The following is a 13,148-nucleotide window of genomic DNA, read 5'->3' on the forward strand; positions in this document are numbered from 1 at the left end:
CCTTCCAATCCAACCCCACCCCCTTTGGCATCACATTTTACTATCCCCACCTTGACACGCGCCACACTAGACTCTTGACGAGAGTACGCTTCCCTTTACCTATCTTGGCAAACATACGTTGGCCCCCCCCCCCTTTTTTGGGGGGGAGCGGCGGGTCACTTCAAAGAGCCCATTCAACTCAACACCTCGGGCGGCGATGTTACCCGATCGTCTAGCGCAAGCCATTATCAAGGCATAATCTCCCTTGATCTGGCCGAGCTCTGATAATCTTCCCTTCATATCCTCTGACCACCTGGGCGAATTTCCTGGACTTTCAACTCCCGCATTTCCGAAATGTCTATCTCACGGAAACTCTTGTCAAGGTCAAGCGGGGATCCCTTTGTCAAAAGACGCCAGATAGTCTAGACCACCTTTGCACTTATCTCCCCCCCTCTCTCCACATGTATATGGACAAAATCTCATCGTCCGATCTCATTCTTGCCGGAGAGCTGACGGGGAGCGCATCTATCTCTTGCTTGAGCTCTGGACTATTTTCATTCCCTTATTTCACTTTGGATTGGTGGTACGTAACTAAGTAAAGTGCTTGAGAACCATGTTACTTAGTAATGTGTATGTATATATATATTTGTGTGCATATTTGTGTATTTCTTATCATGGATAATGTACGTAGATTAATGTATGCTTATATTTTATATCATGACTTCTGTGGCTAAATGTTCAAGCCATCTGGACTAGAATTTATTAACAATTCTTACCATACATATTTAGCTCTTTAGCTATTATTATTTTATCGCTGATGAATTATCGCTCAGCACGAACCCTTTGTATATTATTACTGATTTATTCCTTGGCAGGGAATTATCATAATATTTCTGTAAGCATATCATTTTACTAGCTATTTATGAACTGCATTTACCGGCCAAGTTGGCCAACACATACTACGTTAGTAAATCACGTCTATTTGCTTATACTCTATGTTTACTTATGTGAAAGCATGGGCGAATATGAGTCGTTGATCTCCTTTTCCCTTTCATTTCAATTATCTAAGCAATGTGTATAATTGCTATTCACCGTAACTGGTGAACATCATTTGTATTACCTTATCATTTATTACTTATCAGTACTATTATTCCCTTTCATGTGAGTTCCCATTATTATTTTTATCTCCCTTGATGGAATGCAATATTGTTAGTTCCCTTTACTATTTATGAAACTAGTTTATGGTTTCTCTACATCATTCTGAAATGTCCTTCACGGAAAGGCATCTACATCCCAGTAGTTAGTATCATTATGGATAAACCGATTTATACATTACGTCGTTGCAGCTTTTATTTATAAGCAACCTCCACTAGGCGTCCTATCAACCTAACGCTGATACCAGATTTGTTGGCACCAGATCTGTAGATACCAGCCCTACTCATCCTTTAAGTGTCCAAGTAACAACGCTAGCCACAGACTCGTCACTGACTGAATGTTAGACGCAGCTTAGCTCTGCAGCCATACATCGTTGGACTGCACCCGGAGCCTGGATCCACCACGCCAGCACACCAGCAGACAGCGTCAGCACCAGCCACACCCGTCTCCTCAGTGCAGCACCGGACCTAAAAGCTAAGCAACCAGCCTAATGACACTCAGACCACTTGGTTCTCGAATCTAATGATAATAGACTTATATATGTAAATACGCTAGATCCCATCCTAGCAACTGTACAGCATTTCACTTTTTAATTATCTTCTTTTATATAACAAACTGTACATAATTTTACATCATAGTATTTGTTGCCTACATTATAAAGCTGTGCCTGTAGATTATATGTGCACGTGTGGGTTCTCAAATCATAAAATCCCCTAGACACCCAATACCGGATAGAACCATGAGAGGGGAGGTAGATGCAATAGCCCTCCCCCGAGATACCCTTACCCTTTTTAGTTTGGTTGGGTTTGGGGGGAGAACAAATTACTCTGTGAAAGAAAAAAAAACAATCACTAATGCATGCTGTATATTACATTCTTATATCGAATTAAATTTGTTTAAAGTATGTAAAATTTATAAAGTCAAACCCAACGTCAAAGTATGAACTTTTAATTTGGTCTAAAATATTCTTAGCTGTGAACACCATTACGTCACTTTTTAAATTCAATGAACATTCATTTGTCCATGTCCATGTCCGTGTAAATAGAAATATTTATTTCTAATTTAAAATGACACTCACGCTGACCGTATTGAAATAAGCGACAAACAGGTTTGGATGCGAAAGATTGCAGCCAATCTTTTTTTAAAGGTACACGTTTTTTGTATAGAGAAAGATAGAAAACCTATCAAAACCTGCTCTTTTACAATTGTTTGCAGGAATTCGTGAGGTCAAATTGCTGCAGTAACCCTGTCTCTTATCTGTTCGCTTATGATGCGGTCTTTAAATGTGATACCAAGGATCCTTCTGTAGTATGTCAATTCCGTTGCTAGGATCCTCCTTCCTAGCTCTGGAGTCAGCGTCCAAGATTCACAAGCATATAAAAACGTGGCCATGACCAAGGAGCGCATCAGTCTGATTTTTGGTGCCGAGGGCTATGTCTTTGTCTTTCCTTTTTTTTAGTTTTGAAAGTGCTGCTGTGGACTGTGTTAATAGTTCAGGTTTGGTTTCTTCATCTTAGACCAGTGATTCCCAACCCAAATCGGCCTGCGGGCCATTTTAATTTCCGACACTCGTGTCGCGGGCCACATCATGATCAACGAAATGAAATGACCTGAAACTAGTTGATTAGAAACGTACATTAATGATTGGGATATTGAAAGTTTATTTTTTTTTACGGAAAAATGCTTCATTTCTCTACTTATGTGAGCAAAATTGTAGCGACTCATTTTCTTATCTCTTTTTGGTAAAAAGTCTACTAAATCCTTCAATCTCTAGGCGTTGTTAAAAATTTGCCACTCAAACCAAAAGTGCCGTCATATTTGTTTCATAATGTCGTTTATCAATTAATGTTTTTTTAAACAGGCAAAATTTCGTAATAAAGCAAATTTGTTGGCCTATTATCATGTTCCAAAAAAAAAAAAAAGATCCATCTTTTTTTCCTGGTAGATTCTACATTCAGAGCCCCATGTCTTTAACGCACAAAGGTTAAAGGTCATGGAACCAATAATAGAAATAGTGAGGGCCCTAACGTAGGTTTAGAAACATTTTTTTCAAACCTCGAATCTTTTTTATGAAGGTGAGATTTTCTATGCCTTGTGCCGACCTTTGGCGGGCCTGATAGAACCACATCGATAGCTCCAAGGTAATTAAAAGTACTTACTAAGACTACGAATGCTTTATCGATCATTATAGAAATTTGTTGTGGTTACAAGGACTCTTTTCTCATATAAGGACAACACAACAGAAATGTACACATAAATAGAACAGACACAACATAAAGAATTCATTCAGCGACTACACACAGGCATCTTGGTCCTTTTTATGTTTCCTGATCGAAGGGTGGAGTTGATAAAGTCTGACCGAGTAAGGTGCAAACAAGTTTTTGTACCGGTCTGTTCTTGTCTTGATAGACAGCAGTCGCCCACTTCGAGACCACTTGACGTAATCATGATGGAGAGGGTGGCCGTTGTCTTCCAAGATTTTTTCGATTATTCAAAGATATTTTTGTTCAAAAAACTACTTTAAATACGGTAGTGTTGTGCGTGTGATTTTTTATGCCATTTTTTAATGTTTTCTAGGTGGCGCAACAGTTTAGGACTTAAGATAAAGCGTTGCCTTGCTAACACGTTATTCCGTATGTTAACAGATTTTGCATAGTCGCGCCGTAAAAATTATCTAGGATCTTCTTATTTAGTGTAAAGCTATTGAGTTTGTATAGGAAAAAAAGTCGCTAGACTGTTTTCTTTGTCAGAGTTCCAAGGTGGTCTTCGCTTAGATATTTGTATGCCTTTACTTGTTATATCGATATAGTGTTTATCTGCAGCTCGTGTATCATTTGTTTTTTCTTCCTATAATCGGACACTTATCAGCTTTTCACCTCCAATTATGTTGCCCATAAAAAAAACTTTTTGGCTATTGTTTATAATTTGAGGTTTCCCCTCCCCCATTTATTTGCATACCATATGTCGCGGAAATCTTGTCTATGCATCACCAAATCAGCTAGTTCTTCTTCTGTCACTGCTAGGTCATCAATGTCATCCACAAAACGCAAGTTAGTAATTCTTTTCCCACCAATGCTTACAGTGCCTTCATAGCCCTCGAGAGCATTTTCCATTAGCCCTTTAAGGAAGATATTGAAGAGTGTTGGTGAAAGTAGGCAGCCTTGTCTCACTCCAACTGTGGTTTTGAACCAGTCCCTAATGTTATTGTTAAAGTACATTGCACTAGTGGCCTGCTTATACAGGTTTTGGATAACTTTTATTATGTTTTGATTTATATTGTATTTTTCCAGAGTGCACCAAGCCATACTCTGTCGAAAGCTTTCTTAAAATCAATAAAGACATGGAAAAGGTATTTCTCACAGAGTATTCTGTCGTTCAGGATTTGTTCTGCTGTGCTGTAACCTTGTCAAAAACCTGCTTGTTCTGATATAATTTTGTCTGCTATCGTTTTTAGCTTATGAAACAATAACTGAAAAAAAGTCTACTGTAGTGCTTAGAAACGATGAGTTAATATGCTTGAATGTCTAAGTGAAACTTGGCTTAACAAATTCTAAGCACCAATCCAAACATTACATCAGGCACAAAGAAATATCAGTGTCTAAGATCGATGTCGTGGGCGCAATTAGTCATGTGTGAAGACTGATCATGTTTAAAATAATTCTGACACAAAGGTTTTAGTTTTATAACTTTTCAAAGTAGTAAAATGATATAAATGCATACATGTTTTCTGAATCGTGTGTATTGACAATTATATATTTAGGTATATATTTATTATCAATACACAATATATAGGCCACGGGAAATACTGCATTCCTCACTAATCTTCGAACTCGAAGACTAGCCTTATTATTATTATTTTTATTATTATTATTATTATTATTATTATTATATATATATATGTGGTGGGTTTGGCACAGAACAAACTAAATTTAAGGACAAGGCGACTCGTAGGGCGATTCAAAACTGTTTATTATACATTAAAGACCTGCAAAAGGCAAACATAAAACATAATAACAAATGAGCATTAACTAAAAATAATTAATAAGCCTAAATGGTTAGACCAAGTTGTACACACAACATCAAAGTCTAAATACTAAAACGAAAAGAAAATCCTATAGTGTATACCAACCATCTCTTATACAAACACAAGAGAGATATGGAACACCCGAAACATAAACAATAAAAGACAATAACAATTAAATAGAACAACTGGTTCATAAAAGGCCAGTATCTACACACTGGTTGTAGAATTAGATTAACAAGATGCACATTTAACATTATATATATGATCTAATTCGTATGGTATACTAAAGGTACACAATTTAACAAATGGAAACATTTACATACTGGTTTCCTAAAAATAACGATAATCCAACAATATGGACGAAATCCGGGGGTAGCGATATTCTATGTAGACTACTAAATAAAATTACAATATAACATAAAAAAGTAAAATGCAATTACCTGCAGCCATACGTGAACACATGGTGTAGAACCAAGCACAAAAGGGAGTGGAGACGACTTAGGTCCAGTAACATACGGACATTACAGCGATGCCGGTCGAATGGACAGTGCCCACGTTGGTCTGCCTTGTCATGCGCGGACACAAGGTGCCATCTAGGGTGAAGGGTCACGTGGATATCGGGGTGGCCGGTGTTTTCTAAAAAGATATCCACTCCACTACATATATATTGTTGTAACTCCGCTCCCTCGCCACACTGATGGTGCGCATCAGAGCGCCATTCAACACAAGTTGTAGAAGACATGTTTATAGAGGAAGAACTGTTATGGATCTGGCTAAAGTGATGGAAGTCTGGGCTGTCTTGACTCAAGAGAACGTCCTTTGTGCTATCTATGAACTGTATTGAGGACCTGGGGCGGCAATGAGAAGTGTGTCGGTAGTCTGTATTGGTATATAGGTAGAAAAGGACTGGTGTCACTTGAGATAGGACATTCTGGGTCTTGATGGTGAAGTCCATGCCTGTTAGTACTGTAAATAAATACCTAGTTTATTGTTACCTCTTTTCGTTGAGTGCCTACCCTAGATTTACAATAATATATATATATATATATAATGGGCGTAGCCAGGATTTTTTTCCGGTGGGAGTTTTGGGTGGAGGGGGGATTTTTTTCTCTCCCCCCCCCCGCGCAAAAAAATTAATATGTATGTATGTGTGTATATATAATCTTTATTATATTCTGACCCATCATTCTTTCGAAAGACGCTTATTGTGCCCTAGAATAGGTTCTTCCTGGAGTTAGTGGGAAAATTGTAGACTCCTCGCCATTGCCAGCATATGGGTCTGGGGGAGCGCTAGGAGCTCCAACAGCGTGGGGCGGAGCTTCGCCGCCAAGCACTATTTCTGATATTGAAAGCCAACAAAATGCATATTCTGAGGTATCTACAGTGCATTTTCCTGCTATTAAAAAATTTTATTTCAAAAATCTAATGTGTTTTCTTACTGACTTAGACCCTCCCGCGTCGTTCGGCGCATTTGCCGTCAAGCTGTTTCCACAAAAATCTGTCACTGGTAATGTCTGAAGCCTCTTCCTACCTGCTCTGAGGACCTCCATGAATGTGTGGCGCCAAGTTGTACTAGGATGAACATATCCCGTAAACCTCATGCGACGCTCTGTCAGTTCGGCATAGGATTTCCTTGATTTACACCCGATCTCTATAACTGACTCCTAAAATCTGTCTTAGCCATCTTTGTTAAGCCACATTTAGTGTTTTTCAATATCGGCAGATGACTATTCACTGCACTTTATTAATTGAGCCCCGCCTCTGGTAGAAATGTGTAACCTCTCTTGAATACGCTCTTGGAATTAGGTGACTGTAGTTTGTTTTAGATTTAAATCGAAAGGTGAAGTTTTATCGTCAAAATCATCTGTTGGGGCTTTTAAACTACAAAATCTCTGGAGTTATGTGTTTTTTAAAATTCAAAACCCATTTAGCTACGGTCATAGAATTTAGTAACTGTAGTTTGCTTTAGAATAATATTGAAGATAGAGGTTTTCCACCTCAAAACGCTCTGTAGGGGGATTTTAAACTTAAAACCATCTGGAGGGGTTTTAAACTTTAAAAAAGCCATCTGTAGGAGAGGGATTTAAACTCAAAACCCCCAATTGTCTTGGCTACGCTTAAATAATTTTAGTGTGTAATTTGCTTTTTTATATTGAAGAGGTATTTTTTAGCATCAAACCACTCTGAAGGGGGGTTTAAACTCAAAACTCCTTTTGGCAACGCTCTTAGCATTTTGAGTGCGAAGAGCGTTTTTTCTTACATTGAAGATGTATTTTTTAGCTTCAAACTCCGCTTGCGGACTACGCTCATAGATTTCTGAGTGTGTAATTTTCTTTTCTCTTCTCTGGAGGGCAGTTTAAACTCAAAACCCCTTTGAATACACTCATAACATGTTGAGTGTATAATTTGCTTTGTTTTTAATATTTAAGAGGTATTTTTCACCTTCAAACCCCGCTGAAGGGGGGTTTAAATTCAAAACTGAGTCAAAACCCATTTAGCTACGCTCATAACATTTTGAGTACGTAATTTGCGTTTTTTTATACCGGGTATTGAAGAGGTATATTTTAGCTTCAAACCCTACTGAAGAGGGGGTGGGGGTTAACTCAAAACCCCTTTGGCGACGCTCATAGAATTTTGAGTGTGTAATTTTCTTTTTTTATATTGAAAAGGGGGTTTATCGGAAATTTTGGAAGCGGTTTAAAAATCAAAATCTTCCTTAACTGTGCTCGTGAAATTTGGGGGATTGTCGTTTGTATTTTTTTTTGTTTTGTGTTATAGAAGAGGGGAATTTAGCTGCGAAAACCCCTGGTAGGGGGCTTTTAAACTCTAAACCCCCCTGGTAGGGCTTTTAAACTCAAAAACCACTGATAGGGGGTTTGAAATTCAAAACCTCCTTTGCTGTGCTGGGGCAAGTGATAGTTTAGTATTACAATCTCACCTAAAATAAACAAAATCAAAGCAAAAATCAGTCACTAAATTCCGATCCCCCAACCCCCCCCCGACTACGCCCATGATATATATATATATATATATATATATATATATATATATATATATATAGGGCCTATATGTATATAATTGTCAATACACACGATATAGGCCTATATATATAGTGTTTATAGGTTTAGAACGGGATTAGTTTAAATTGGGAATTTCCTTTTAGCGAAGCGACTTTTAATACACATTATTTTGGACTGATTGTAACGACAATTAGAGACACACTCTTCTAGCTGAGGCAAGACGTTATGTTGGATTAGGAACTGTTGACAGAGGACTGAGCTCCTTCTTAATGTATTAAAGGATTATTTTAGTTAAACAAGTCTTATCAAGTCATTTACTAAATTTAGTATGTGTGTGGTGTGTGTTAATGAACCGCAAGGCCTGAGTGTGAGTTAGATGTACATATATAGCATCTAAAAACACCACCACAGCAATATATATATTTACATTAATAGAGTAAACAAGTTAAATATTAGTTCATAAAATATATTCATGCCTCTATAATTCATTAATCACAAAACTATAAGCATACATCTTGTAGAAATACACAAAATAATGGCATCCTTTATATAATTTAGCCTTTCTATTTTTTAATATTTTTTTTACTATCAATAGAAAATAGTTGTTCTTTACAAAACCAAAAACTTGCATATATATTTTTTCAAACAAAACTGTTCGTTTGCAAAAGATGAAAGGTAGTCGTTGCACCAGAATTTTGCAAGCTGCAAAATACATTGAAACTAACCTAGGGCGAACAGTCCACGAAGGATCAAGGTGAAGAGAAGAATCGAGGAATCATGTTTATTGTGTTGACAACACATGAGAAAGGATAAAATAAACAGTTATGTCTATGTTAGCTGAGTTAATTTAGATCTGGCCTACAAGGTTCACTTCCACTAACATACAAGGTTCACTTTTGCCGCCTTTGTCTTAACGTTCCTACAGGGTTCACTATTTTGCCACTAACACTTAAAGAAGCTCTGTAAACAGAAGGAAAATCTATATAGAAAATTTAAAGAAACTAAGGCAGAAAGAGTTTATAAAAAGTACATAAAAATTAAACACCTACCCAAAAAGAGTGCAGAGTGAATACATAAACAATGTAATATCTAAAGATAACAACAAAAACCTATGGTCATATATTAATTCTAAGAAAATGGAAACAACAGGCATAGCGCCATCAAAAGGGGAAGACATCTTAATACACAATGATAATGAAACTAAAGCTAACATCCTAAGCAAATACTTTGCATCAGCATTCTCAACCTCAGGAGACATAGACATATTACTTAATTTGAACCAAGTAGACAACATAGGAGATATAGAAGTACAAGAAAAGGGAATCAAAAAACTATTAGCCAACATCAAACCTTCTAAAGCATCTGGACCTGATAGTATTCCAGCTAGATTACTCAAAGAACTAAGCAATGAGCTAGCAACAGTGTTCAAAATACTTTATCAGGCATCTCTTAACCAGGCAAAGTACCAAGGGACTGGAAAGAAGCTAATGTCACCCCTCTATTTAAAAAAGGAGAAAAATCTGAACCAGGAAACTACCGACCAGTATCACTTACCAGCATCACATGTAAAATCCTAGAACACATAATATATAGCAACATTATAAACCACTTAGACAAACATTATGTCCTTACTCCATACCAACATGGCTTTAGGAAATATAGATCATGTGAAACACAAATTATAGGACTAATTGATGATTCTTCAAAAGGTTTAGACAACAGTGAGCAAATAGATGCTATCTTACTAGATTTTTCCAAAGCTTTCGACAAAGCTCACCTCCATAGTTTGCTTAAAAAATTAAAATATTTTGGCTTTGATGGTCCATTGCATCAGTGGATTAAAGATTTTCTGATAGGGAGAGAACAAACTGTAATAATAAATGGCTCTAAATCAACATCGATAACAGTAAACTCAGGTGTACCTCAAGGAACAGTCTTAGGTCCACTACTATTTTTAATTTACATAAACGATTTACCAAATTGCACTAGTTTAGGAACAAAAGTCAGATTATTCGCAGATGATTGAGTAACAAAAAAACTAAAATAAATTAATTCCACTTATCTTATTCATGGTAAACCAGTAACACAGACTAAAAACACAAAATACTTAGGTGTTATAATAAATGAAAAACTGTCATGAAATCCCAATATTGATGAAGCTATCAAAAAATCAAACAAAGCATTAGGGTTTATTAAAAGAGTATTCTATAAAACAAATAAGAACATAAAACTTAAATGTTATTTAACTATGGTTAGGCCAACAATAGAATATGCATCCTCTGTTTGGGACCCCTTAACTCAAGAAAACATTAAGAAACTGGAACAGACACAAAATAGAGCAGTGAGATTCATAAAAAACGAATATTCACATTTGACTAGAGTAACACCTTTAGTAAAATCACTAAAGTTAGAAAGCCTTCAGGACAGAAGACTCAAAAGTAAAGTAGTAATTATACATAAAACACTGAACCATAATCTTCAAATACAAAAACAAAATTTAATAAAATACTCTGAAAGACACAAAGATAAAGGCACATTCCTCGTCCCATATGCTAGGACAAATTTGTACAAATACTCCTTCTTCCCTAGTGCTATTAGAGCATGGAATGGGTTGCCTGAGCTAGCCAGGAAAGCCAGTGACTTGGCAGAATTTAAGTCATTGGTTAACATGCATGACTAAATGCATGACACGTAGGACGTAATCATCTTCTTTTTTGAAGTAACGTCTGTATTATATAAGATAACACAGAGTCACAGTACGCAAAAGTTGAAGTGAAAGAGAGGATTGGCAAAATAAGAGTCGCTCCATACAGCTAGAGAAAATCTGGACCTTCCACGTCATTTCCGCTTCCTTTTAGATACTGTCAAAGTAACAAAATCCAATACTGATAGCATTAAAAAGATCTAGTCTTCTTTGGGTACTAACTGGAACAGTAACGTATGTAAAGAAGACCATTTAAAAAAAAAGTTGCCCAACTCTATGAAAGTGTGACTATTTCATGGATCTAGGTCATATAGCCACGTTTACATAAGACCGAAAGGATTTAGATCTAATTTTAAGAACTACACTTTGTAAAGATAGTTTTTTAAATTTGACACGTGAAAGTTAAAAAAAGATAGTCCATTCATTTATTATTAAATAAAATTAACCTTCAAATATCTGCGAATTTAGACGTACTTTATATCCCATTCATCGCCCGCTTCTTTCATTTTAATAGCCTAATTTACCACTATTGAAGAAACTTTTTACAAATATGGTAAACCCGTTTTCATATTATTTTAGATTTGACTAGACATATGTTACCCGCGACCCGCGGGTCTTTATATGCGCATTACTTTCGATATAGTCACTGAGAGTGTTTTGTAAACAATTAAACGAAATAATAATGTAATAAGTAAAGCGAATGTGTCAATGTAAAAAATAGTGTGAATGAAGCTATCAAATCAAAATAGCTAATAGGCTTAAATCCATTTTTTTTTCAAATTAAAACATTTGCTTGTAGGCCTACATATATTTGATTAAAATTTGAAATGAATAGACTAAATTTTGTATGTTCATGTGTATAAAGTATAAAGTAGATCTTGAGGTATATCTAAATCTACACTAATCTAGAGTTCTGTGCTGCGCATGCGTGAACTTTTTTTCATGAATGAATATAGGCCTATCTCAACACGGCTACGCAGCTTTTGCGAACAGCAAACGAATGTATTAAAAATGCTTTAGAAAAACAAATTTGAATGTTAATTTGATTAAAATATCAAATGAATGGACAATAATTAGTATGTTTATGTGTTAAAGCATAAAACTATCTTTGCGAAAAGAAGTTTTATCATCTTAGAGTTCAGTAAGAGTTTTAGACCTAGGCCTAGGAATAGACTCAGACCTCAGAAGAGAGATGTGTTAATGTGTAACCATTTGGTAATGTCTAATGAAAGAATGTTCGCCAGGAAATCTGTAGATATCAGGAACTAATTTATGTAAAAAATGCTTTTGAATAATCTAGTGGATTGGATTTATATGTATGTTAAACTTAGCTAATGATCCTTTCACGTTATTTCTCTTTCGCTACGAAAATAAAATTAGGTTTGCGAAAATGGGTTTACCCGAAGTCGATACATTAAAAACGAAAAGAGCGATAGCTTTGTTAAATGAATGGGATTATAAAGTGAACAATTAAACGAAATTATATTTAGTACGCGATTCATGAATGAATATAGATCTAGTCCTATCTCAACTCGGCTTCGCAGCTTTCTTGGTTGAATGTAGCTTTAGAAAACCAAATTTGAATGTTTATTTGATCAAAATATGAAATGAATGGACTTTAATTAATATGTTTATGTGTTAAAGTATAAAACTATCTGTGCGAAGAGAAGTTTTATCATCTTAGAGTTGAATTAGAGTTTTAAACGAATTAATATTTAGTATGCGATTCATTACGGAATTGTCTAATGAAAGAATGTTCGTCAGGAAATCTGTAATCACAGATATAAGGAACTAATTAATGTAAAAAATGCTTTTGAAACACAAAATTGAAGGTTAATTTTATTCTATAATGAAATCAATGGATCTTCTTTTGTCTTTTCATGTGTCAAAGTAAAAAACTATCTGCGCAAAGTGTATTTCTTAAAATTAGATCTAGGTCTAAATCCTTTCTATCTTTTCTCATGTCAACATTGTAGACATGGCCTAGATCCATAAAATACTATAGCTGTAATAGAGTCGGACAACTTTATTTTTTTTTTGAGGGTCTTAAGTTTGTTTTAGGGCTACAATACATACACTACGGTCTAAGTTGGTACCCAAGGAACATTCCTGCCTAGTTTTATCAAGATTGGTCAAGCGGTTTTGATGTCTATAAGTAACATACATCCATACATACATACATACATACATACATACATACACCTCACATTCTACTTTATAATATAGATATGAATGTATCGGCTTAAAGGGTAAAAACCGTTTTCGC

This window comes from Biomphalaria glabrata, chromosome 9, assembly GCF_947242115.1.
Source record: "Biomphalaria glabrata chromosome 9, xgBioGlab47.1, whole genome shotgun sequence".
Classification (NCBI taxonomy): Eukaryota; Metazoa; Mollusca; class Gastropoda; family Planorbidae; genus Biomphalaria; species Biomphalaria glabrata.